A 12607-nucleotide genomic window follows, 5' to 3' on the forward strand; every position below is an offset into this window, starting at 1 on the left:
TATCCCTCTATCAGTTAATGAACATTTGGGTTGTTTTTACTTTTTGGCTATTATGAATAATGATGCTAAAATGTTCATCTACAAGTTTTTGTGTGAACACATGCTCTTACTTCTCTTGGTTATGTAAGTTTTTAATTCTGATGAAATCCAATTAATTTATTTTTCTTGTCATTTATGCTTTTGATGTCATATCAAAGAAACCACTGCCCAACTCATGGTCATGAAGGGTTATTCCTATATTTTCTTCTAAGACTTTTAAAGTTTTAGCTCTCATATTTAGGCTTATGATCTATTTTGAGTTCATTTTTAGGTAATGGTGTAAGGTATAATTTGAACTTCGTACTTTTGCATATGGATATCCAGTTGTCCCAGTACCGTTTGTTGAAATAACAATTCTTTCCCCTCTTAAATTGTCTTGCAGAAAATCAATTGACTATAAATAAAAGGACTAGTTTATTCTTTTTACTGCTAAGTAATATTCCATTGTATGAAAATACTACAATCTATTCATCCTTCTCTTGACAGTCATTTGGGCTGTGGCCAGTTTGGAATTATTAAGAGTAAAGCTGCTATGAACATTCATTATTGGGCTATTATGAGTAAATATGCTATGTATACTCATGTATGTGTTTTCTGATGGACACATATATTTATTTCTTCTGAGTAGATATACAGGAGTGAAATTGTTGGTGTATAAGAGTTCTCCAGAGTAAGAGAAACAATAGAATACTTAGAGAGAATGAGGGAGAAATTATAAGGAATTGGCTTATATGATTATGGATGCCAGCAAGTCCCAAATCTACAGGATGAACAGGCAGCCTGGGTACCCAGGGGTAGTCAGTGCTGTAGTTTCAGTTCAAAAGCCAGCAGGCTGGAGAACCAGAGCCTATGTTGCACTTCAAGTCAGAAAGCCATCCACTGGACAATTTCTCCTAGTTGGGGAAAAGTTGTTCTTTTGTCCTATACAAGCCTTCAATGGTTGGATGAAGCTCATCCATATTGTACTCAGAGTCCACCAATTTAAATGTTTATCTCATACAAGAACACCTCATGGAAACACCCAGAAAAATGTTCCGTCAGCTGTTTGGCCACCAGACCCAGCCAAGTTGACTTATAAAATAAATCAACATACTGTATTTAGGTCAGAAAGTAGACAAATGTTTAGCTTCAGTAGACACTGTCTAAGAGTTTTCCAATGTGGCTGAATTATTTTACACTCCTGTCTGCAGTCTGGGTTTCCCTGATGGCTCAGACTGTAAAGAATCTGCCTGCAACACAGGAGATCCAGGTTGATCTCCTGGGTTGAGAAGATCCCCTGGAGAAGGTAATAGTTACTCACTCTAGTATTCTTACCTGGAGGATTCTATGGACAGAGGAGCCTGGCAGGCCATAGTCCATGGGGTTGCAAAGCATCAGATGTGACCGAGTGACTAACACTTTGTTTCTGCAGTGTATGAAAGTTCAGGTTGCTCTACGCTTTTCTTTGCTAATACTTGGTATTGTCAGACTTATTAATGTTAGCCATTCTGGTGAATATTACTAATATGTCATTGTGTTTTTAATTTGCATTTCCCTTATAGGAAATTACGTTGAACACTTTTCAGTGGACTTACTGGCCATTTGGAAATCGCCTTGCAGGGATACTTTTTCAAGAGTTTTCCCTTATTTTAAAATTGGGCTGATTAATTTTTCTTACTGATTTATGGAAATTTCTTTCATATATTTTGAATGTGAGTCCATTATCAGATATATGTATTGAAATATATTCTCTTCCATACTCACTTTTCTTATAGTGTCTTTTGATTAGCAGAAGCTTTTTTAAACTTCCCATTTATGTCTGTGATCCATCTTGAGTTTTTAATAATTGTTGTATATGGTGTGAGGTAGGAGTGAATTATCCTTTTTTTCCATATGAATATCCAGTTGTTCCAGCACCATTTGTTGAAAATATATCCATTCCTCGCTAAATTGCAACAGTGACTTTGTCGTAAATCCAGTTCTATTTCTGGATTCTCTATTATGTTCCTTTGGTATATGCATCTATCCCTGTGCCAATAGCACATTGTCTCAATTAATGAGCCTTTTAACAAGTCTTTAAACTTGGTAGTGTAAAATCTTAAGTTTGTTCTTCAAAACTCTCTTGGTTACTATAGACCCTGATATTGCCACATAAATTTTAGAATTGCCATTCAGTTTGCACACACACAAACACATAGAAATGTTTGAGGATATTTTGCCTTTCTTAATTATTTTTGTCTCATAATATGTCCCTTGTCTTAAAAAGCTAAACTCTTTTTGTGAATTCCTCCCTCCAGCCTATAAACACAGCTAAATGTCTTTTCTTTCCTGTCAAAGCAAAGCAAACAAACAAAAAAAAAGCAAACATTTTTCAACCTTATAGCTATCTCAAGTTACCATTCTCTGTCTTTGCCATTTAATATTTTAAAATACATGTATATGTGTTTTAATTACAAAATTTCTGTAACATATAAAGTTCAGAAAATACATATACCATTTTTAAAACTCCAAAATAATTATAATTATTTTATATATTTTAGTGGAGGACAGAGGAGCCTGGCATGCTACAGTCCATAGGGTTGCAAAGAGTCAGACATGACTTAGCTGAACAACATGACTGAACAACAACAATATCTTACATATGCACAGGTATGTATACTTTTTGTTGTTATTATCCATGTCGCTAGTGCTTGTTTAGTTTTCTGTCTTCTTTTACTTATTAAGTATTTTTCCATATTGTTCCATAATCTTCAGTTCAGTTCAGTTCAGTCGCTCAGTCATGTCCGACTCTTTGCAACCCCATGAATCGCAGCTCGCCAGCCTCCCTGTCCATCACCAACTCCTGGAGTTCACTCAGACTCACGTCCATCAAGTCAGTGATGCCATCCAGCCACCTCATCCTCTGTTGTCCCCTTCTCCTCCTGCCCCCAATCCCTCCCAGCATCAGAGTCTTTTCCTATGAGTCAACTCTTTGCATGAGGTGGCCAAAGTACTGGAGTTTCAGCTTCAGCATCATTCCTTCCAAAGAAATCCCAGGGCTGATCTCCTTCAGAATGGACTGGTTGGATCTCCGTGCAGTCCAAGGGACTCTCAAGAGTCTTCTCCAACACCACAGTTCAAAAGCATCAATTCTTCGGTGCTCAGCCTTCTTCACAGTCCAACTCTCACATCCATACATGACCACTGGAAAAACCATAGCCTTGACTAGATGAACCTTTGTTGGCAAAGTAATGTCTCTGCTTTTCAATATGCTATCTAGGTTGGTCATAACTTTCCTTCCAAGGAGTAAGCATCTTTTAATTTCATGGCTGCAATCACCATCTGCAGTGGTTTTGGAGCCCAAAAAATAAAGTCTGACACTGTTTCCACTGTTTCCCCATCTATTTGCCATGAAGTGATGGGATCAGATGCCATGATCTTCATTTTCTGAATGTTGAGCTTTAAGCCAACTTTTTCACTCTCCACTTTCACTTTCATCAAGAGGCTTTTTAATTCCTCTTCACTTTCTGCCATAAGGGTGGTGTCATCTGCATATCTGAGGTGATTGATATTTCTCCCAGCAATCTTGATTCCAGCTTGTGCTTCCTCCAGCCCAGCATTTCTCATGATGTACTCTGCATGTAAGTTAAATAAGCAGGGTGACAATATACAGCCTTTTCCTATTTGGAACCAGTCTGTTGTTCCATGTCCAGTTCTAACTGTTGCTTCCTGGCCTGCATACAAGTTTCTCAAGAGGCAGGTCAGGTGGTCTGGTATTCCCATCTCTTTCAGAATTTTCCACAGTTTATTGTGATCCACACAGTCAAAGGCCTTGGCATAGTCAATATAGCAGAAATAGATGTTTTTCTGGAACTCTCTTGCTTTTTCCATGATCCAGCGGATGTTGGCAATTTGATCTCTGGTTCCTCTGCCTTTTCTAAAACCAGCTTGAACATCAGGAAGTTCACGGTTCACATATTGCTGAAGCCTGGCTTGGAGAATTTTGAGCATTACTTTACTAGCATGTGAGATGAATGCAATTGTGTGGTAGTTTGAGCATTCTTTGGCATTGCCTTTCTTTGGGATTGGAATGAAAACTGACCTTTTCCAGTCCTGTGGCCACTGCTGAGTCTTCCAAATTTGTTGGCATATTGAGTGCAGCACTTTCACAGCATCATCTTTCAGGATTTGGAATAGCTCAACTGGAATTCCATCACCTCCACTAGCTTTGTTCTTAGTGATGCTTTCTAAGGCCCACTTGACTTCACATTCCAGGATGCCTGGCTCTAGGTCAGTGATCACACCATCGTGATTATCTGGGTCGTGAAAATCTTTTTTGTACAGTTCTTCTGTGTATTCTTGCCACCTCTTCTTAATATCTTCTGCTTGTGTTAGGTCCATACCATAATCTTAGTTATTTTAAATGACTGCATCACATACAATGGAGTACACAAATTCCAATTTTTAAAACAATAATGTATTCAGAAAGTTCAGTTGCTTCCAGCTTTTAGTCTTATAAATAAATATTGCTATAAACACATTCATTCATATAGCTTTCCCTTTTGTAACTACTAAACTTTCTGAAAGAATAGTCAGTATTTCATGCTTCTACTTATCTGCTTACCCCTAGTTCTTGAAATATATCTGCTTCTACCTTACTATGAAACGACTCTAAAAGATCACAATTGTCTAGTTAGCAACCCGATGTTTCTAAACCTGTATCATCCTGAATCTCTCCATAGCACTTAACACTGTCGGCTTTCTTGAAACTCCACCCATTACCCCTTGATTTATGTGTAATGTTGTTGTTATTCAGTTGTTGAGTCATGTCCAACTCTTTGCGACCCCATGGACTGCAACACATCAAGCTTCCCTGTCCTTCACTATCTCCTGGAGTTTGCTCAAACTCATGTCCATTGAGTCAAGGATGCCATCCAACCATCTCATCCTCTGTTACCTCCTTCTCTTCCTGCCCTCAATCTTTCCCAGTATCAGGGTCTTTTCTAATGAGTCAGCTGTTCGCATCAGGTAGCCAAAGTATTGGAGCTTCAGCTTCAGCATCAGTCCTTTCAATAAATATTCAGGACTGATTTCCTTTAGGGTTGTATTTTTAATCCTTTAGGGTGTGTAATGTACGGCCAAGGTGTGCCTACTTCTCTGACCACACTTTCCTTGCATCCACCTTATTTTCTGAAATTGTGCTGTAGACCCTCTCTACCCCTCTTCTCCTTGAGCAATCTCATGGCTTCATTGATTCTATCTCTGCAGAGGACATCCAATGCATATTCCCAGCTTTGATCTTCATTCTGAACTTCAACCCCATGTTTTCACTTGATGATCATTTCTACCTAGATACCTCACATTAGAAGGACTTTCACAAAAATCATCATCTTTCCTTCCATAATTTCTCTTCTTCTTATGGACCCTGGTCATTTAGGCTTTAATTTTGACTTTCACCTCTCCATCTCACCCCTCCATCTTTGACTGCTTGACACTTGTTCCATCATGTGAACCCGAAGCTGTTTCATGAATAAGCATGTGATTCAACTATGGCCTAGGAGATGGGAGGGAAGTGAGAGGGGAAGTGAAGGGTGGTCCTGGGGAACATTTTCCCTCTCCTTGTGCTGTGCTTAGTTCCTCAGTTGTGTCCAACTCTTTGCAATCCCATGGACTGTAGCCCTCCAGGCTCCTCTGTCCATGGGGGTTCTCTATGGGTTGCCATGGAGTTACCATGCCCTCCTCCAGGGGATCTTCCCAACCCAGGGATTGAACCCAGGTCTCCTGCATTGCAGTCAGATTCTTTATATTGTCTGAGCCACCTGGGAAGCCCTTCCCTCTTTTCAGAAGAACTCCTTTTCTTCCTCTGGACATCATAACCTCAAGAAATGATGCCTGGGACTGCCATTACCATCTTGCTATTATCAGCTATAGAATGATGCCAACACCCAAGACATCAGAGCAGAGATGGCAAGAACCTGGTCTTTGATAATATTATCAAGTTTCTGAATCTTTCAAGTCTGAAGTTTACACTACTTTATACCAAACTTGTGAAATATACATTTTCTTATTGCTTAAGATTGAGCAAGCTCCAGGGGTTGGTGATGGACAGGGAAACCTGGCATGCTGCAGTCTATGGGGTCACAAAGAGTCAGACACAACTGAGTAACTGAACTGAACTGAAGCCATTTTAAATTGGAATTTATTATATCCTTACTTGTAGACCACTTTATATCAACTCACTATCTCTCATTTGGGCTATTGCAAAGGTATGTGGTCTTTATGCCCTCAAACCTAATCCATTTCATAATCTGCTGCTAGATTATCCTTCCTAGAGAACTATTTGATCATATCTTTTGTCTTGTCCAAAGACCTTTAGTAACTTCCCATTGCCTAGAGATTAATCCAAACTTAGCAACTTACCATTTGTGGTTTTGTACACCCCTATGTTATTGTAGCTCAGTTGGTAAATAATCTGCCTGTAATGCAGGAGACCCAGGTTTGATTCCTGCGTCAGGAAGATCTCCTGGAGAAGGAAATGGCAACCCACTCCAGTATTCTTGTCTGGAGAATCCCATGGACAGAGGAGCCTGGCAGGCTACAGTCCATGGGTTCACAAGAGTCAGACATGACTTAGTGACTAAACCACCACCACCACACCCCTATAGATTCCACCTGCCAATGCAGGTTAGACCCAAGAGACATGGGCTCGATTCCTGGGTTGGGAAGATCCCCTGAAGGAGGACATGGCAACCCACTTCAGAATTCTTTCCTGGAGAATCACATGGACAGAGGAGCCTGGCAGGCTGTCGTCCATAGTGTCACACAGAGTTGGACAGGACTGAAACGACTTAGCACACACAGGCACAAGCACAGTCCCTTGAATATACCTCTCTTTTTCCCAATTTGTTCACATTTTCTCTGTCTGAAATATTCTTGCTCCATTTCCACTTGCTTATACACAATCTTCTGGAAACTGTCCCTGATGTTTCCCTTACTGCCAGTCTATGCAAGGTAGTCTCTCCTTCCTCTAAACTTCTGTGGTGTTTGTACTGACGTTATTGGTATTTATACAGTGTACTATTCTTGTCTACTACCAGTGCTGTACGATAGAGCTTTCTGTGATGATGGTTAATGAGCACTTGAGATGTGGCTAATGCAACTAAGGGCCTGAATTTTTCCTTTTAATTAATTTAAATGTAAATAGCTACCGGTAGCTAGTGGCTACACAGTACTAGACTAAAAGGCTCTTGAGTGTACTACAGGGATTGCATCTTGTTTTATCTCTGTAATCATTAGAGAGAGCATCTGAAAGGCACAGTATGTTTTGTTCCCTCTTGTTTTCTCCAGAGCCTTGTGGATAATAGACACTGCATATTTATTGGATCACTAATTATGGATATCACATTTACTAAATAAATAAGGGTTCCTAACTATTTTTGTTCCAAATTTAAGTAATTTAAATAAGAGAGAAGAAGGAAAAGTTGAATGACCAAAACTCCCATCTGTTACTGAGAAAGATGGCTGGTACCATTGTGAAAGGATATCTCTCTTTCTCTTTCATTGTGCAAGAGTATCTCTATTTCTCTATCTCACAATATTCCTTCTTTTGGTTAAGTAAGGAACTCTGCAGTTTAAAGCTCAAATGTTTTATTTTGCAGTAATTCCATATAGTGAAAAATTTCAAGGATAGTACAGAAATTCCCATATTCACCAAGTTTTTAAAAAATATTTAAACATATTTTAAAATTTAAAAATAACCATGTAGTGGCCAAGGGCTGTGGGAAGGGAGTGAGGGAATTAGTGTTTAGTGTGTGGAGTTTCAATATTGCAAGATGAAAAAGTTCTAGATATTCACAATAACTGAATATATTTAACACTACTAAACTGTACACTTAAAAGTGGTTAAGATGGTAAATTTAAGGTTATGATTTTTACTACCAAAAAAAAAAAACCAGACTCCCACTTTCCAGCATGACAACAGTTAAACCATCCTTGAAAAATAAGCTATAATGTTGTCATGAACTCCAAAAAAGAAAGTATCTTCTCTTTTATCCTGTGAATGATCCTTCTTGGAATCCATCTGTTCCTGTATTTTGGAAATCTCACTTTTTATTAGTCCTTTGTTATGGCTTATTTTCTTTGTTTTAGAAGATAACCACTTTTCCATCATATTTGAACTGCAACAGAAATAAAACTGATTCTTCGGTGGAAAAAAAAATTACCTAGATTCATCGGTTTTTATCAATCTTTCTGTATATGTGAATGGGATATGTGAGAAATGTGTACATATGTATAAGGGTTACAATTTCTTTTTTCTGATCCATTAGAGGAAAAATTGCATACATAAGTTTCCTTTATCCCTTACTATTTCAGTGTGTTTTCTTATGAACAAGGATAGTCTCATACATAATATATTCAGGAAACTTAAATGGATACCATACTTTAATCTATAGTTCATATTCCACCCACACTGATATCCCAATAATGTCCTTTATAGCACTTTCCTCCCCCAATAAAAGATCCAGTTCAAGGTCACAAATTGCACTTAGTTGTCAGGTCTTTAGTTTCCTTTAATCTGCAGTTTTGCTTTGCTTTCAGAACACTGACAGTGTTTTAAGAATACAGGACAGTTATTTTGTAGAATTTTCCTCTATCTGGGTTTGATACTTCTCATCATTAGATCCAGGTTAAAGCTTTTCGGCATTTGCTTCAAGGATGTATTGTTATACATACCTTCTCTGCCACCCACTGGTTCTTAGACTTGAGCTATTCATACTTATTTGTATTCCTAAGATTATAAAACATTATAGTTCTATTAAAATGTGTATATTTATTTCATTAAATTTCTAACAATAGTTTGGATAAAATACGTAATTCTACCATATCAAAAGCAATCGTTGGCTCTATATTTTATAGTGGTTTTGCTTAAACTTATTAAATAATGGATTCAATTGCTCTAAACTCATTTCATCAATTTAACATTTAGTATGGAAATAGTTCCTCGGAGAGAACTAATGTAAAGTATTAAGGTTCAGTGATCTTTTTCATTATCCAACATTGAACACATTAAAACTATAGTCTTCCCATTTTTTTAATCCTAATTTACTCCTCTTAATGATATCGACAATAGAAAAATATTCTGATATAGTACGTAACAATGAGTACTTTCGGCTTTTGATGTGAGGAAACTTTTGAACTGGTGTCCTATCCCAATATTTCAAGGATTTTTAAATGATACTGGCGAAAGTACCTTAACCACAGAGAATGTGTGTGTGTGTGTGTATGTGTTTCTACACATGCTTAAAGACTGGCTGTAACCGTAGAGAAGCCTGTACTTCTTAAAGGGTGTGTGTGTGTGTGTGTATGTGTATGTGTAGAGAAGCCTGTACTTCTTAAAGGGGTGTGTGTGTGTGTGTGTGTGTGTGTACACGCGCTTAAAGGCTCTGGCTGTAACCACAGCGCTCATTCTGGAGGATTTTTCTGGGGAGTAAGAATCGTTTCAAGAAACTGGCAGGGAGATGGACATTTTGGACAGGGACCAAAAAAAAAAAAAAATGCTGTAGTGTTTTGGACACCATTAAAACGCCGAATGTTTAAATAAATATCTTACATTGTGAGAAATGTGTGAGTGTTGAACACGTTTTATTTCAGGGGGAAATTAAACAAATATTTCTTTAAGAAGATAGAAACAAGTTTTTCCTTCTCCTCCCGCCCTCACCCCCCAAGTAAAAGTGTCTTTGGCTCAACTTCTAGGACTTCTAGGAACGTGCAATTAAAATAAAATCGAAACAACAAAACCCTCGCAGCATTTACACTGGGTTTTCTTTCCAGCGCTCAAGAAAACTCAAGAGCCCAACATTCTTTTCCAGACTCGAAGCTGCGAGCTCCGAGCCTTTTAGGACGTTTCCCGCACGTCCTCGGGACTACGCCGATCTCCCGCTCGGGTCACCCGCCTCAGCCTGAGGCCTCCTAGCCGCCGGCCTCCGAGGGGGTGTGTCTCCGCCCCGCAGCCGCCGCACACCCTCCTCCGCCGCAGGCCCACCTGCCGCCCTCGGCGGCCCGGCCGGGAGCAAGCGCGGGGCGGCCGCGGCGTCCGGTCCGCCCCCGGCCGGGACCTCGGGGCCCCCTTCCCGCGCAGCGAGGCCGGCTGCCCTGCAGGTCTCGCCGCCCGCTTCCGGACGGGCCGAGCCGCGGGGAGCGGAGGTCTTTTCTCCTTTCAACCCAAACTGCGACCGGCCCCCGTTGGGGGCGGGAGGGGAGTGGAAACCTGCTCCTTCCCTCCAGACACACACACACACCCCTCCAAGTAACGGCGGCCGGGATAAAACTTCAAAAGTAGGATCCCGGGCCCTCCCGGAGCCGTTTGCCTAGGCGCCCGTTCCCGCACAGCCCCGGCGGCCGCCCGCGCCTATCCGGGCGGCCAAGCAACCTCCTCGCTCCAGCCTTCGCAGGGCGGGCGTGGAGGCTGCGAGTGTCGGGGGAGGGGTACAGGGCGGAGAAAGAGCATCCCCTCGCCGCTGCTGCTGCCGCCGCCGGCCGCTCCCCCGCCACCCGACTGGGGGAAGGCCTCGTCACAGCCGCCGCCTCAGCAGCGGCTGCAGATCTCGCGGTGTTTGCCGGCGGCCGCGCCGCCATATTGTGTGACAGTATTTTGATTTGCACTGGGCTGGCGGAGCCGCGGCGAGAGCAAGCGAGAGCTGGGGGGGTGGGGGGAGGGCAGGCGAGCGCGCGGGGGGTGGGGGCCGAGGGAGGTAGGGAGGCCGAGCGAGCTGGAGCGGAGAAACGGGGAGCGGCGACGCCACCCAGCCATCGTTTTTGATCTGCAGCGGCCGCCGGCGGGGCGACCCAGCCCGACCCCCCTCCCCTCCCCCTCAGCCACGAGCGGCGGCGGCGGCGGCGGCGGCGGCCGGAGGGAGTTGGCGGCGGCGGCGGCCGATCGGAGGGGCTGAGCGGGGAGGGAGGGAGGGCTGAGGTGTCCCCCCTGCCGGGTGGAATCGGAGGCGGCGGCGGCGCTGGCGGCGGCTGTGGTGGAGGCGGCGGCGGCGGCGACGGTGGAGACGGCTGCCCTAGTGGGAGAGGCGGCGGCGGCGGCGGCCGAGGAGGAGGAGGGGGAAGCGGCGGCGGCGGCGGCGAAGGGTAAGCGGACAGCGCTGCCGGGCCTCGGCGGGACCCCCCAGTCCCGGCTCTCCCCTCATTTCCCCGCACCAGCCCCCCCCCCCCTTTCATCTGGAAGGGACTCTGCCGACTCGCGAGGCCCTTGCGGGGCGTCCGCTTCTTCCCCTCACTCTTCCTCTCCTCCGCCTCCTTCCTTCCCCAGTGGCGAGGTAGAGAGGGAGGCCCCCCCAAGTCCTCCTGAGCGGCCGGGGGTGGGGAGCATCGGGTCGGGCCTGGGCTCGGGGGAGTAAATGTGTAGGGGGAGGGGGAGATTCATTGGAGTCGGGCGCCGGGAGAGCCCCGGGTGGGGGAGGGTGCCAGGGGGTGGGGAGGGCCCCTGCCTGCACGGGTGCCCCCCGGTCCGCCCCTTTGGCATGTGTGAGATGGGGGTTGGGGGAAGGAGAACGCTTTTGGGGGAGAGTCGTGGCCCGAATCAAGATGACTTCGGGGCGAAGGGAAAGACCGAGGGAATCTGGTGGTGCTAGTGGAGGGGAGATCGTCGTTTCCCTTTCCAATATTGGTTTTCTGCAGCTTTTTTTCAAGTGGGGAGCCAGCCCTTCTGGGAACTTGTGGCCCCTAGATTTCAGTGGATAGATAATTCTAGCTTTCTGTCCGATCAGTCTCAAACCCTAAGACTGTGGTTGTGGCAGGAAGGCTGGAAGGGTCTGGGTATCGCCGAACAGGTGACAGGTGTATCTTTCTGTGGCTGATGCTGTGGGATGGCCCGAGCAGGGTAGTGTACCACAGTGTCAGAGACCGTGTGCGTTCGTATTTATGTGTTTGGCCATGTTTCATTCCATATATAGTATATTTGAGATGTTAGGTTTCCATTCTTCAAGTCAGCTTAATTGTTGTGGAGAAATTCTTCAAATGTTTCTGATAAGAGGGGTTTCCAGGAGGGTGGAGGGAATTTGCAGCTTCCCGGGGGTTTCTCAGGAGTCCGTGAATTTCGAGTCGCCAGTACGAGGCTGTTTTGAGTGCTCTATTTCATTGGAAAGTTCTTGAACACTAAGGTCGTATTTGAGACAACAGTGAGGCAGTATAATTTTGCATCCATTTTGTCTGTTTTAGGTAGGTTTGTAAAAGTGTCAGACTATTAAGGTCAGGTTGATTCACATTTTTATGAAAGGAATCACTTTGTGCTTTAGCTCACTCTAAAGAGTATGTTGCTCATTATGCAATTTCGGATTTGGCCGGGAATTTTGGTGGGCATGGAACAGAATTGTGCTTTCAGTTTTTACACTACTACTGCTTACCACACTCCTCGTACAGTGGCAGAGTATTGACACCTTTTAAAAAATAACTGAATTCCTTGTAACAGTGAAATCGTGCTTGATTTTAATCCCAGTTTGAAACTTTAGATTTTGAAACCATTACATTTTCTAATAAAGACAGACATGCTTTTCATCTTGTTGTGTGCTCTTTGGCTGAGCACTTAAATTAGAAACAATGGGAG

At 43.4% G+C, this 12607-nt stretch overlaps 1 protein-coding gene across 2 annotated transcripts in view; it reads left to right on the top strand.

Moving 5' to 3' along the window:
* Positions 1-11044: 11044 nt before the first annotated feature.
* Positions 11045-12607, top strand: part of TAB2 (TGF-beta activated kinase 1 (MAP3K7) binding protein 2) — an 84685-nt gene continuing 83122 nt past the window's right edge. The window contains exon 1 of one of the 2 annotated variants that reach the window (XM_061428255.1): positions 11045-11133. The gene's annotated coding sequence lies outside the window, so the exon portion shown is untranslated. The remainder of the gene's footprint in view (positions 11134-12607) is intronic. The other variant, XM_061428256.1, reaches the window with a different exon arrangement.

Source organism: Bos javanicus, chromosome 9 (genome assembly GCF_032452875.1).
Source record: "Bos javanicus breed banteng chromosome 9, ARS-OSU_banteng_1.0, whole genome shotgun sequence".
NCBI lineage: Eukaryota > Metazoa > Chordata > Mammalia > Artiodactyla > Bovidae > Bos > Bos javanicus.